The sequence below is a fragment of the Nyctibius grandis genome, chromosome 6, assembly GCF_013368605.1.
Source record: "Nyctibius grandis isolate bNycGra1 chromosome 6, bNycGra1.pri, whole genome shotgun sequence".
NCBI lineage: Eukaryota > Metazoa > Chordata > Aves > Nyctibiiformes > Nyctibiidae > Nyctibius > Nyctibius grandis.
Genome location: NC_090663.1, coordinates 15,429,749 through 15,445,787, shown reverse-complemented (window position 1 = coordinate 15,445,787; position 16,039 = coordinate 15,429,749).

The following is a 16,039-nucleotide window of genomic DNA, read 5'->3' as shown; positions in this document are numbered from 1 at the left end:
ACGAAAAGGCCCTTTCTCAGGGTTTCATCTTTCCCTCTAGTGATATTAGTAACAACCACAGATTTAACTCTTATTGGAAACCTTATGTTCCGGTTTAATTGTTGACTTTAGACTATAGTTAAGCTAAGCAGTTAACAATTTATTGCTCATCTTATTATAATATTATAATCAGGCTCAGCAATTATATTAGAAAGGAGACCCACCCACTGACAAGCTTTCTTCTACTCATAATTTGCATAAGCAAGTTTGCTTGTTGTGATAATTCAGTAATATGGCAGAGACTGGAGACCCATGTCCAGAGTTTTTACTAACAGTTTGCTTCTCCCCTTTGCCACTCTAGGCTTCAGGCTGTATGTTACCATGAATGTTGTTGTTCAGAACTTGTAATTATACTTCTATAGCTGATGCACTTCAAACAGCAGCACTAGGAACACAAGAAGGGCTTTGGAAGATATATTTAATCTTGTAATAAAACGGTTGTTTGTTTGCTTTTGAGAAGGATTTAAGGGTATTATTTCCCTAGAAATAACTCAGGTTAACATTTTCTTGGGATTTAATTTAGGATTAGTGTTTATTTATGAAACTCACTGTTTTGTAGGAAATATAATTTCCCATGAAAGTATTAAATTCACATAGAATTAAAGCTGATAACATAGGAGGAACATAATTAAAAGAGTAATTTTCCCAAGTTATGTTAATCCTGGGAATCCAGACTTACTTATGTTTAAATTTCAAAAAAGCCCATGAACTCCAGAAAAAATCTTAATCAAAAGCTATGCAAAATTACAGAAATTAATGGGTTTTGCATATCCTAATGATGTACATCTACACTAAGATTTTCTTCTGTCTATTCCTCACATGATTTTAACTATTTTTAACTATAAATTTCCCAGGTTTATATGTTCAGTTATAACTAACATATTCAACTACCATCTTTTATCTTTAATTAACGCTAATGTGGGTTGAGCTAAAATGCAGTAATTTTTGACTCAAAATGGATAGCAACATTTGACTGTGTTTTGGGATTAAGAATATAAATTACAAATTATTTTTTTAAACTTTTCCTAATTTTTCCAATAGAAATAAATAGAAATTAGTTTTTAAAAAGTAAAAATACATGTTTTTGCAATCTCACAAACTTCCACATTAGGAACAGTGAAGTTAAGACTTATCAAGGAAGCATTACACAAGAAAAAAAATTTTACAGAGTTTGGTAAAAGTGAATCTTACACGAATCTTACCATTTATAGTCCTTTTTTAAGTCTTTTTTTCCACCCTATTTTGAATGGCCCATCTCATTTTCTTTTACACATATTTTTAAACAACTCAGTAAAAAAAAATATTGCAACATCTGAATAATATAAGATTGAAAGAGAGACAAATTTCTGTTTGAATTTAGCAACTCTACAGTGTGAAGACAATTCTGCTCATCCTAGGAATATTCACAGCATTAATTAAAGAAAAGCTAAACTTTAATACCAACATGATTTACATCTTTTTAATATTTTAATGGTAAATATTTCTCAACTAGAAATTTTACACAAAGATTATTTATACTACAAGTAGGAGTATTATTTAAAATTGGCTCTTCCTACATTATTTGCACAACTGCCAGAGGAACTGAGCTGTTCTGGATGGAAAAAAAGAAAAAAAACAAACAAACAAAACCAGCAAAACCTGTCAAAAATTAGATGCCATAACAACAAGGAAAAGACAAAGTTCTTCAGTTAGAAAGATTCAGAAATTACTAGGCAAAAAAAAATGAACACAGCCTCAGATTTACATCAGTTTATAAGACAGCTAGAGATGCAGCTTTAAAACAGCAACAAGCTTAATGTACTGCACATCACTAACTACGACAGACCACACACAGAGCCCCAAAAAGCCTCTCAATGTTAGTTTTATTCATCATATGTCAAGAACTGCCATCTGTCTTAAACTGCATGCATCCTCTTCACTTGGTAAAATCAAAACAGGGCAGCAAAATGTTAGCTCAGGGCCCTCCTCTCCACTGCTTTCTACAGCTGCTCCCCAGGCACCTTTAATAGCTAGAAACCTACAAGACCAAATAAATAAATAAAATACTTGCCTGGTTTGACAATTCTTAGTCACACGTTGAAAAACCACTATACTTTTCCACTACAAAGAAAAAAAGCCAAGTAAACTACCATTATCACTGATTCAAGGGTTTTGACAGGTCCTATATAGTACTACAGCATTCAAACACTTCTGTGAATTAGTGTTAGCAGATTATTCTTCAAAAGGCTTTTACCAGCTGAAGCACTGAAAGACACTGTTTTCACTTTTGGGATTAAAGATGGGGCAACTGTTTTCTTGGGGAAAAAATAAAGGTGAGACAGAAAGGTTAAATTTCAACAGGAATCAGCTGGTGGAATCCTAGGGCTGTCTGCATGGGGAAATTGCCAGTGTGTTAGAGGGATAAACAAGACACAGGATATAAATCCCTCTACAGGTATCCAGTGAATTCACACTTCCAGGTGCTACATTCTTGTTTCACCACATATACAAGCTTATAGAGGAGGAGTGCAGGTTGATTTTAGGTTATGGCAATGTAATAGTAAGTTGCAATGTTTCAAAAGTGACTCAGCGACTTAGGACTTCCTTTGTAATTACACAGTCACTCAGAAGTTCAAGTTCTATGGAAAGCTCTTTTGATTGTATAAACAGGAATTGATGACATAAATCATGCATATATTTTTATATATATGTTGATATAAATGATAATTTAAATCACATTGGATCAGCCACATAATGATAAAAACTGACCCAGCATATTTTTAAAACTTGGGCATTCACAGTTCAAAAAATGGTAGAAACAGTGTAGTATCAATACACTATTTCCTACGTTGCAAGGAGAGAAGAAACCATTAGAACATGTATACACATTTCCAGTCTGCAACCAGATATCCCACCTTAATCCAGATATACTTTTTAATTGAGATATTAATAAAACTGAGAACTAACCTTGAGACTGTCTAGACCATACACAGAAATATTTTTGGCCATTATTTGTAGTTTCAGATTGCAGTTTTGCTGAAAGTCTAGAGCTCTAGAGATTCATGTCTGTCAAAGCACCTTCCGTACGAAATTTACTCCACTTAATTCTAAACAGATGGAGATTAGGGAAAAACAATTATCACTCATAACCATGCCTGTCATAGAACAGATTGGGGTGACATGGACAGATGATTTTGCTACTTAGAGATGAGGACATTTTTTTCCTGCCTGCAGCTCAAGTAACCCGTTCAAACCTAAAAAGGTGAGAAAATTATGCAAGACAAACAAGTGCAAGCATCTCCTCAGGGCTCTGGTCCATTGTTCCCACATCTCATCTATAACTGTAACAAACCCAAATAATCAGGGAAATAGGAAAAAAAAACAAACAAACAAACAAACAAAAAAACACAGAACATATCTTGACAATTTGTAGCTTCTACAGTTGTCCGCACCAAAGCATGTGATAGATTCCCTAGTCATTTATTTTGCATGCATTGAAATGATGTATCTAGGTCTGTTTTGCAGCAAAAGCTCTCCCTAAAACAACTAAAGTAGAGTGGCAAATATAAGCAGAATATTGAGGTTTGGTCATTTCTTAGCTCTTAAGCTCTGATCCAGCCTACAACCACTTTCCATATTTTTTAAAAAGTATTTTCAAATCTCATCTATTGTATTATAGTAATAAAGACACCATGAAGGAAAACTTTTGAACTTTGAAAATAGTCTTCAGAACATATCTTAAGAAAACTTACAAACTGATAATACTTGAAATGTATTATGAAAAGCCAAGAATATATCATTCCCATGGGGAGCTTCAGGAAAAAAATTGCTGTATAAAGATAGTCTGATAACAGAAACCTGGAAAGCTAACCTTTAAATAAAATTACCACATTTCCTATGCCATGATGCCATGCTACAACATGAAAAGTAAAAAAAAAGTAAAACAATCGCAGTTTCTCTAGAATCGTTCCCAAAATCTTTCAGTTACAGATCCCTGATTGAGCCCAATAGAATAATTCGTTATTTAAAAGGAAAAGTAATAAACTGGATTTTATATCAGGAGAGCAACCTAATCAAGGAGGTGTTGGATGCTGATAATGAGACTTTACCAGGAAATCTGGAGATTGGTTTATTACCTACTTATATGTTATTTGAGTTCAGATCCTATTTATAAATGCAGGCACATTCTCTGCTAGGTCATTCCAATTACTCAGTATATAATTCAGCTCCTGAATCAATTCCATCAAGATGATGATGCACTTGATGAGATCCTATTTGCTGAACAATGGTGGATAGAAGCTTCCTTAATAAAAGAAATAAAATAAAACCTGAGTACGTAAAACAAAGTGGAAAGTCGCTCTACAAATGCAGGCCTGTTTTCTGTGGCATGATGAGTCACAGCCTTGCATTTGCACGGTAGAGTGTTACTTACAGATGGAACTGTCAAAATCAGGTTTTCATTATACAGGATGACAAATGTAGTCCTCATGGGAGAAATTTCTCAGCATAATGAAATTTAATCTCTCTAATTTCAACATTGGTGTCTGTACGTTTATAAATAGATGCAGAAGACTGGAAGGCAAAAGATTCACTGTCTGTTCATTTCTGTTTCCTCAACTTCCCTCTAATTACTACTTTATAAGGGTTTCACACCTTATCACAATCTTTGGCAGCCGTGACCAAATAGCAAGGGAGATGGGGAAGCGACGGAAATGCCCATAACTTAAAACGTTTCTCCCTCCTATTCACAGCTGATTTCTTCTGTTTCTTCTCTGTACCACACTGGTGTCCAGCTAGTGGAACACCTGCTTACATTGCAACAAGATATCCTGTCCCAGCCAGGCATTTGTCCACAATAATCTTAAACCTTAGCATCCTTAACCTTTTGGCCTGTGTCTCCCTTTGAGTCTGGTGGTTTTAATGGCTCAAGAACTAGCTAAGGATGATGGGAAGGAGAGCAAATTAGTGGCTGAAAGTCAAGAAGTGCATCTAAGCTCCATTCTCTATACCAAATTTGCCAGTAGATGCCAGCAAAGTTGAAGAAGAGGCAGGGAGAGTAACTTCTGGAAAGTGGCAAAAAGGTCACTACAGTGAATCATGGACTCATTATCTCATATATAAAGTTTACTTTTAGAAAAGATTGAGGATTTCTGTTTTCCTGGATAAAATATAGAAAACAAGAAAAAGGTAGAATCCCCTTAAACTTTTCCTTTTCTACAAAGAGATTTCTATGCTTATACACCCATAAAATACTTGTGTTTCTCAGCTACAACAGAATTCACCCAAGCACCTCTGTATATCCATTGAGCTACATATCTCTCCAAAACAGAAATCTCTTTCCCTCTAGTAAGGCAGCTGAGTTCAGAGACTAGCACACAGGCATACTGTCAGGGCAAAACCAGCAGCACAACATTCTGCTCAATTCCCACTTTCATCTTGGCCATTTAATCCACTTTCATTGTGTCCTCAGGTCAGAAATTATATTAATTTATGCATTATTAATGACACCATTTATTTATAAATATTTCCCCTCAACAGTATCTCTGTGGATAAAGACGAAAGGGTGTATCTGCTTCATACTATCCTTTAGAAAATGAGATTTGCAGATAGAGAGCAAAGCCTAGGTAAGAAGCTTTTATTTGTCATATAAAACACAACTAATATTTTCTGTTCCATAATACAAAAAAAAATCTGCAAAGATTACACAAAGCACAGAATCATAGAATCATAGAATGGTTTGGGTTGGAAGGGACCTTTAAAGATCTTCTAGTTCCAGCCCCGCTGCAATGTCTAGGGACAATAATCAGCCACTAGTCTCTAAAACTGTTTTATCTTGTAAAACTCACATCCGGAGGCAGAAATTTATTTAGAGAAATAGATTATTTTAGTATATTTTCATTTATAAATAGAAACTCTTCATCCAGTATACCACTTTTTCAGAGAAAATGCAAAAAAATTTCATAAATAATGCCATGAAGATTCACATTTGAGATTTAAGAATCGAATATGAAATGCATATGTACATTACAGGATCAAATATTCTTAAACTCTGTGCAAGAACCCATTTTTTTTTCATTGTGGTCATCCACATGGGGGAAGAAAGTAAGGTATAAGAAGTTACAGAAAAGGAAAATAAAGAAAGCAGAGAGATTCCATTAGAGCAGCCATCAAGACAATTGCCAAGATATGACTACCCTTAATGACAGTGGGAAAGAATTCACTCTCTTCCTCAGTCTCATCCCTTAAAATTACTGGTGGCTTGAAACATCTTTCTTGTTATAGTCTAATATCCAATCCACTTAACAAACTTGGCAATAAAGTTGCTATATTTTTATGAAGTTTGATGTTTCCATTAAATTTTTTTTTGTTATTATCTATATTAATAGAGTTACATGACATGATTACTTTGGTATTCCGGTATAGTTTATTCCATTTCCCAATTGGGAACAAATCTTGTTTCTTGACCACTGGAAGAACACACACAGGTACAGTTTATGAATCCTGATCAATAATGGAGTCACTATACTGCTAACTGTTTCAATGGTGAGTCCTTGCACCAAGTCCTAGTATATAACCCATCAAATCTGGAAGAGGCTACAGATCAGAGGAAGTCAATCGCTGCACTATTTGTACACTAAAAGGTTGTTTCAAGCAGGGGAAAGACAGGTTTGATTAAAATGGGGGTCAGCCACGAAGAGTGAAAAATCACCCAAACAAAATAACCATTTGGACCTATCAGCCATTAGTAATACCACTGAAGACAGCTGCACACAGGTGAATTTGATCCCTATTGGTTAATCTGCTTTCAATGTTAGTACCTGTTAGAGACAGCGTCAAAGGAATCATTAATTTGCTTCTACCTGTGAATATATCTGAAGACTGGTTTCAAGCCTACAGTTTCTCTGGGATAGCAAAAGCAGAGGTTTCCTGCCACGTTTTGTGAGTGCTGGGACTACTTGTATTCACAGCACTCAGTGAGAAAGCAAATGATGAAATCTGATGGATTTATACAATTCCTTTTTTCTTACTTACTTGCCACAAGCTACTTCTAATGCTCTTCTTCATTTGCTCTTGTTCAGCATGAGTTCACTTTTTAGATGGCCTCTCTGTGTCTGTGGGAGTGTGTGCAAACTTCAGTACCGTTATTTGTAGAAACAAAGAGGTGTTTGCTTGTCAAGTCAGTTATAATATCCATAATAACTAGTTTGCACAAACCAACATGTGCTTCTGTGAGGTAAACAGATGGCATCACATTTTCCCACTTGATGCAAACACTTCTTAAAAGCTTTTAAAAATATTGCTTCAGGAGAGTTAACAGTGTCAAATGCAAACACCTCTCTTCAGTTCTAATTCAAGGTATTGATGCATTTGGTCTTTCTCTATCCATATCCATATGCCTTGAGATGAATATTATCTCTCAGATATGATGCTTGACTGTAATTGGGCAGTCTTAATTCAGAGAGAATTGTGCCGTTGATGTAACTGCCAAGATTACTTCTCCATAAAAGCTTTTCATTTTAACCATAAGCTTTCTCCATATTTCAGAATTCTGCCACTGCAGCTTAGGTCTTCCAAGTACACAGTAGGCAATACTTTCACCTCTGATGTAGCTCACGTGCTTAAGAGGGAAGCATGCACCTAAGTAGTTGTAGGATTAGGGGTTATAAAATGGCTCTGATCCAGTTTTGTCACGCATGCCAGAATGACATCTTAGTTTTTGTTGCTTAAAGCTCTGTTTGCTTAGAAGAAAGTACCTCATGGCTGGAGGAGAGTACTTATGAATATACTTCCTCCTTTGTAGGAAGGGCGTGTCTGGATCTCCAACTACCCGCTAGCATCTGTACGTAACTCAGATGTAAAACACAGCCAAGTGAACCTACTGTAACTGCAGCACATGCAAGAGCTGCAATGTTCTTACACTAGTAGGTTTGTTGTTTTGTGGATTGTTGGTTTTGTTCACACCAGACTTAGGCTGAATGGAAATTGGAGGCAGTGGTTTACACCAATATAAAACCAATGGCAAGCAGACTGCAACCAGACACACCTAAATTAGGAGAGAAAGTTTCTTTTTAAACTCCATCTGATTCAAATCAAAATAATATTACTGAAATTAATAAATATTTCCAGAACCCTGTAGAATATGATTCTTGGGAACTTTGGCTCTGGCTTTTATCTTCTCACAGAACAGACTCAGTAAGAGAGACGGAGGTCTCATGTAAGCCACCTTTGTGATCTGGTGATCCTGACCTGCAGCTTGATCTAAAGAAATGTAAGAACTATATCTCCATCAGACATATGTCTGTGTCCCCCCTGCTAGCTGCCAGAGAGAATTCCTCCCCCTACAAAATTCTTCCAACCCCCAGAAAATCTCTTACTCTCCCATTCTCTTTCAGAAGCTGTGGTGCCAATGCAGAACTGCTGACAGTCCCCACACTCCATCCCCAAATCCACTGGTTTTGTCGTATCTCCAAGAAGACAAACATAAAATGGAAGACAGGAGAGTGACTGAGATTGTACCACTGAAGGTCATTCTTGTTTTCAAAAGCGCTCTTACACAGTGTTATCTGTAGGACTTCAGGAAAACAATTAACTTTGTTTCGTTAAAAACAGCAAGACTTTGACAGTTGTTCTCAACTTTCATCAGTATAAGACTGAGACATATATTCATTTCTCTCAAACGGAAGTTGGCAAAGTCAGTTTCAAATCCCTCCTCCCACCAAGCAGAACAGAAGCTATAGTTTTGTCTCATGCATTCTAAGAGAGAATGTGAAGGGGCCTCTCATATTCATATCCTGAGTCTGGAAAACCTTTCCAAATTTGGTCATCAGAACTATCATTTTTCTACAGAGCATTTTGGTTTCAACAGCCAAATGTTTCATCATTTTTTCTTTCTGATTTTGTTTTTAATCTACTTTGGTTATTACAGAGACTGTCAAAGTAGCAGAGAGAGAGGATGCTGCAGTGCTGATGCCTGACTCTACAGACATTGCATTTGTTTAGAAATGAAAAAAAAAATTAAAAAAAACATTTTCTTCTAAAACCACATTAAGAAACACAGAGTAAGGCTCAGAAACACAGAGTAAGACTAAAGAAGTACCATCAGGAAACAGGAAGATTGCAATGCTGCACTTTCACAATGTCTTTGATAGGTAGAAAGACCTTAAGGGAGAACCAGCATCATCTTTCTATCTACTTCTCTCACAGCTCCATGAGTAGTACGAAGTAAAGCAGAAAAGTCAATGAATAGTATGAAGTAAAGCAGAAGAAGAATGAGCAGTCCAGGACCCTGTAGCTGATGTCATGCCCTGACACAGTGTTCATCTGCAAAGCACAGTGCTCTATTTGCATTGTCACGTTCCCTGGCTTCTTTTAACAACAAAAATAAAATGCAGGACAATGCAAGGCAGAAAAGAAAAAGTATTTACAAGCAGAAATGACACATTCAGAGGAACACAGAGTCTCTACTGTAGGAATCAAAATGCTCAGAGTTCAATAGATATAAAGATTCAGTGTCAATGAAGAGTCTAAAATAACAGTGTGATTAAAAAGACCAAACACCTAGACTGCCTGCTGAATCAATTTCTTTTTTTAAATGTGATTAAGATTAATCTCCTTCATTTGTGGTAGGAAAACAAAATGAAAAATAAAGACATTCAGACAGCAGATTAAAAAAATTTGTGAGAACACAGTCTGAAAGCACAATGACAATGTTTACTGTCTTCAGTAAATTTATAACTGAGCAGTCATTGGCAATAACAAATGCTGTATATTGCTATAAGCACATACTGTAGTGCTGCTCAATTCTGACAAAACTTGTGAGCAATCAAAGTTTCAGACACTTCACACTCATGGCACTATTCAGGACAATAATAAAAGGGAAGTCAGGAACAAGAGCAAGAAAAGAATGAATATTAGCAGAGAGTTATTGCGAAGGACAGGAGGACAACCTTGCTACAGAAGGAAACCTGCTGGTAACTTCTGTACCTGATTCAATGATCAACGACAATTCATGCAGAGAATCTTGGCATTAAGTTCCTGTGTAACTGAACCTAGTATGGAACTGTATCATGAATTTGCCGTTGTTCTATGTTTGCTGATTGACTACAGAGAGTAATTAAAAAAAACCCAACAAAACAACAGTAATTAAAAAAAAAACAACAAAACAACCTTAGCAACTTCCATTTCCAAGTTTTATGTGAATACACTTGCATATTTTTATAGAATCCATATATTATAACATACTATTAATACACGCTTTCATTTAATTGAAGATCAAAGTCTCCTCTTCCAAATACAGATTGTTTAGATGTTTCTGAAGTATGGGATACTTTTATTTAGATTAGATCTACTTTTATTTAGATCTAGACACCCAAGAATAAAAGTAGATCCGTATCTCAGTTAGAATATATCTTCCCAAATCATATCAGAAAGCCCTGAAAAACACTTCTCAAGCTGAGGATTGGTTGTCTTAATTCAGTAAGCCATGAGTTCCACACACTGAGCCTTAGGACAGTGAAATAGAGCATCTGTTCTACTGCACCACATTGCATGTTAAGATGACTGTGAAAACCTGACTTCTAAATGGTTCAAAGCAAGTGGGAAACCTATTTCAGATAAATCAACTGACACAAAGACTCCAAAACCTTTAAGCTGTTTTCCAAATTAAGCTACAGCTCAACTTCTTGCTCACTTTTTCCAAAGCCGTATGTTGCTTTTCCTTTTTATTGTTTAATATACTATTTAAACCTCTCATGTTCTTCTTATCCCCATCAATGGTTATCACTGCCATTCAGTTTGGTGATGTTCTGCTTAGCTTGTCCCAGCTCACACTTGTATAATCTGACAAAGGAATGAATTCCTTCATGCTTATTCATTCTGGATAGTGATCCATACTATGAGTCTTGTTTCCATGTCATGTCAACCAGAGGTGACCTTATTGCAGTCCACAACTACCTGAAGGGAGGTTGTAGTGAAGTGGGAGTTGGCCTCTTCTCCCAGGCAACTAGCGATAGGACAAGAGGACATAGCCTCAAGCTTCGCCAGGGGAGGTTCAGGTTGCACATTAGGAAGAATTTCTTTTCAGAAAGGGTTATTAGACATTGGAATGGGCTGCCCAGGGAGGTGGTGGAGTCACCATCTCTGGATGTGTTTAAGAAAAGACTGGCCATGGCACTTAGTGCCATGGTCTAGTTGACATGGTGGTGTCAGGGCAACGGTTGGACTCGATGATCCCTGAGGTCTCTTCCAACCTGGTTGATTCTGTGATTCTGTGATTCTGTGAACCAAGAACATGAGTGAAGGATTCGAATATATGTAATTAACTGACACATAATATCACAGATTTTTTTTTGCTTTTGTTGATAAGAATAAAGGCAAAAAAACTGACAAGATTTATCCCAAGTTTATATGGTACTTATAAACATGTCTTACAGTCTTATAGTAGACAGTTTTTAAAACTAATGAAAATAACTCTTCACTGGTGTTCTACTTGACATGTCATTTTCCACTGATCTTTCATGTGTTTCTTATTTTCAATTATCGTCACGCCAAAGACCAAAATTCATGTAATAATACATAGAAATAATTTTTGGTTTGTGTTATCACATACGTAGGTGGGCTAGGATACTTCCTGCCATGTCTGACATTTCAGTCATGGGACAACTGGAATCACCTTAAATGTTCTTTAAAGCGATATGCAAATAGACCTTGGAGATGGAGGATTGTAACTACTGATGTTAAAGCTGTTCTGCTTTGGAGAGACAAGAGGGAACTGTAGATATTAATATTTCCAAAAGCCTGAACAGTTTCAAAAACTTCAGTTTCACTTCAAATATTCAACTACATCTCATTAACTGATAATTTGGTATTAGAAACAACATAGCAAATATGGTGTAATCCTTTTTCTTCTAGCATATGATTGTTTGTTCCTGAAAATTCATAATGTGTAAAAAAATGAAGTTGTAGCATAAAATTGTACACCTAAAATAACCCCAGAGCCATACAGTTTTGCTACAAGTCAGGAGATATCATTTCAAATTCTATACGAAGTTGAGTTATCTTCAGTTCTTGATCAAAGAAAGGTGCAACAACGGTCCTTATCCATGCCCCCAGAAATGGAGTGAAGGGCACAGAATTGATGCACTGGGAAATGTGCGACACCCTTAAATAATCAGAACTACTGTCAATCATTAATCTGCAGTATTCCTTGATTGGCAGCTGTATGCAATTATCTGTGATACACAAATTGAAAATAAGAATATTATTTGACCATTCAAGAGATTTTTAGAAAGTTATATTTCTGTGATTAAAAAAGTAGATTGATAAGCAATATTGATGAGCAAATTCCTTTAAAATGGAATATAACTGAATAAATGCATCAGAGTCTAGTAGCAAACTTTCTGCATCTCTCAGAAAACCAAAAGTGGCAGCCACTGTCCTGTGTATAACTCTACTTCTGTTTGACACATCTAGTTCTCAAAAGATACCCATGTAAATTATTGCTATTATAGTGACATATACAAACTCCCTTTACTAAAACAGGTGGACTGAAACACAGTGGGAAAATTCCCAGTCAATATAACACTGACACTGAAGAGCAAGGAAAGAGGTAACAGAGATAAGACTACAAGACTAGACCAAGAATTGAGAGGGGAAAGGACCACGCATACATTAGACTGTTTGATCATCTTAACATGGAAATGACAAATATCTACTGACAATTGTTTATTTCAGAAAGGACTAGAACAGCCAGCTTAATACAGGACTTTTAAATGCTTTTGCTGAGTAGAAGTTAATCAAGCACTTGACTTTGTGATGTTTGATTTCTACATTAGAGGATTATGAGTGTTATTAACATCAGTTCCCTGAAAAAAAGACAAATTTACAAAGATTATATGAAATTATTCTGAAAAAAGCTTATCATGGAACTGTAAATATGATGTTATGAAGAGGGGAAAAAAGACTTAGAACACTTCAGGAGTACTAGGTAAAACTATTGCTTACTAACAAGTAATTACAGAATAATGATGTAATCTTAGTTTCTCTTCCAGGCAAGCATTAATCACAAAACACAGGGAAAAGAACTGCAAGAAATCATAGATTCATAGAATAGTTGAGGTTGGAGGGGACCTATTGAGATCATCTAAGTCCAACCCCTCTACTCAAGCAGGGTCACCTTGAGCCGGTTGCCCAGAACCATGTCCAGTTGCTCTCTAGGCAACCTGTGCCAGTGCTTGGTCACCCTCAGAGTAAAAAAGTGTTTTCCTGTGTTAAGATGGCAAACAAGCTAGAAAGCTGTTCAAAGCTTACCTGACTACTCATTTTATGGTTTCTTCACATAATACTTAATTTGTCATTGTTCTGCTCTGGGCTTCTTCCCCAATTGAAACGATCAGAGATACATATTGAGTGTACCCATATGTGCTCTGACTCTTTTCTGTGACTATGTTGGATACTCTTCTGCTGATACAGGTGCCTAAGGTGCCTGCAAGATGAGATTTGCTTGCTTTAACTTGTCATCAAAACCCCAGATGTGCCCAGAAGCTGCCTTCTGGATCACACTGTTCCTCAGTGTACCTCTGCCTTATTTTGGACTTCATACCCCACCACAGTATGCTGGCAGTCCTATCCAGAGGTTTTATGCAAATGTCCTTAGGCCATCATTCATTGGAGACACTCTACTGTAAGCCCTGCCATTCCTGAGATTATGTTTTGATGAGAAGTATTTATATAGCCTAAAGGTCTCAAGCTGTGTCTCTTTCTGACTGCATACCTCTGTAAGAAAGTACACAACAGAATGGCTGAGATCTCAGCCACAACCTCTTCCCAATACCGCTTCTCTTACTCTAACACAAAACTTTAGAGGCTCAAAGGCACTGTCATGGACAATCTTGAACCTTCTGCGTTACCTGTGGCAAAAGCTATGGAGCATATCTTCTTACCTGAGACACATAAAAAGAAAAAAACCTAAAGTGACTTCTTTAGTATTTTTAATTCACGGATTTCTTTTCCTCTCACAATTTATGATGGAGTTAACATAATCATTTTCTCTCTGGGGATAGAGTTCAGGAAGGATAACTAATTGGTATAAATATTATAAATCAGTCCACTGATTTTTGTGTTGATTCATGCCTATTAAGGATCAATGTCTTAAGTCTGCTTTCTGTCTCCCTTCTACAATTTTTTTAAATTATACTTTCAGTTACAACTTTGTCTTCCCATCCTTTTCCTCTTTTTCTGCCATACATCCACAACACAAATCTTTTGCTCCTCTTTGCAAAATACAAAGAGCAAAAGTGTACTCTCAAGCAGCTCATCCACAAGCCACCTCACTCTGATGTTACTACAATTTTCCATCTCATATGTTTGTTTATTTTCTCACTTGCAGGAATTTTGAATTTCTCAACTAGACACATTGGCACAATTATTTTTACCTTATTTTATGCACCCTGCTGTTTATGTCTACAGGCTCACAGTCAAACGTTGGCTTCCTCAGCAGCTGATAATCTTCCAAGCTCTGCAGGACTTGTTTACTTGCCTGTGCCAAAGGGGCACAATGTTCTTTGAATGGCTCTAGTAGAGAGCTGTTGAATTTTTTACCAAGAGGAAAATCAATGGTGGGCAAAAGCAAGGATGAATTTGCTTTCACTTAATTAACTCAAAAAAGTACATTTTCAAAGGAGGGTCCCATTTAATCAAGTCTGCTATAGTAAAGACGTAAACCTCATAGTTATTTGGGCTGTTTTTTCAACTAAAGCACAAATGTCCAATCAGAACCTGATCTAAGGAAATTAGATTGGGATTTTGTTTCTCTCGTAAAATATCCAAGTTAAAATACTGGCAGATAATGTCAGATGTATAGCATTGATATATAAAACCACCATATAGTTTAGGTAAATGCTTAATCATGCCAAATTTGTAGTCAGTCTATATCCAGTATGTGCTGTTGAATCACACCTTCACTTTTTTTTTTAAGCAGCCACCTACCTTATGACATAAATAAGATGAAACAAGTAGAATTTTTTCCCCCTGCACTCTTTTGTGCATGAGAGACAGCATGTCCTACTAGATAACAGAACCTAATTTTATTTCATGCACTTACTTACATGTCCCTTCCTGATTCTGCCTCTGGGTGTGATGGACAAGTCATTTCACTTCTGCTTTTCCTGTGAAGTAATAATAACAATACTGACCGCCACTGCAAATTGCTTTGAGATTTAATGATAGAAACAAAATAGAGAAGAGAGGAAATATCATAATAAGATTATAATCATTTAATTGTTCACACATCAGTAAAACTAAAATTAAAAGGCAGTGCAATAACCTCAAAACAGTATGAAAATTCAGCTTTTCAAGACTGCTCTGCTGTTCCTTTGCTAAACAGTATACTGATGGCTCCCAACATTAATTTTTCAAGAAGAAACTATTACTTGCCACCTAGAGATATAGCAATTATCAGCAACCTCATGATAAGCAATAACTTATGATAGATAATTGAATTACTACTTCAGTGAAAATCAAGCATTTGTTTTAATATATTTGGGTATTATCAGCATGCTCAGATTTTCCTTTCCTACCAAATGGAATAGCTATTAACTACTTCCGTTAAACAATCAGCTGACTGGATAAGCTTCATGCAAAATTTAGCACAACCAAATCTCAGCAGAAGGTAGAGCTGCAACAGCATCCCTCTGAGATGCATTCCCTTCTGGAGGCAAATGGAGAAATGACCTGCTCCAGCTTTATCACCTGGAAGTTCCCAGTCTTACAAGATTTTTCTGTGGTCTTGCTATTAGAGTCTTACTAAACACAATCTTCAGAAAATCCTTCTGGTTTTGGCACCATCCCTTTAAACAGCTTGCATTAATTGAGATAGCAAGATTAAAAAATATGTGTGCTAAATAGCAGGAGTCAGCATCAGATTCTGCAGTTCTTGCTAATGTCATAATAGTTACAGTAGGACATTCATCCCATGATATCAAGGTATGTTTTCCCATTTGTTTTCCCCAAAATAAAAATAAAT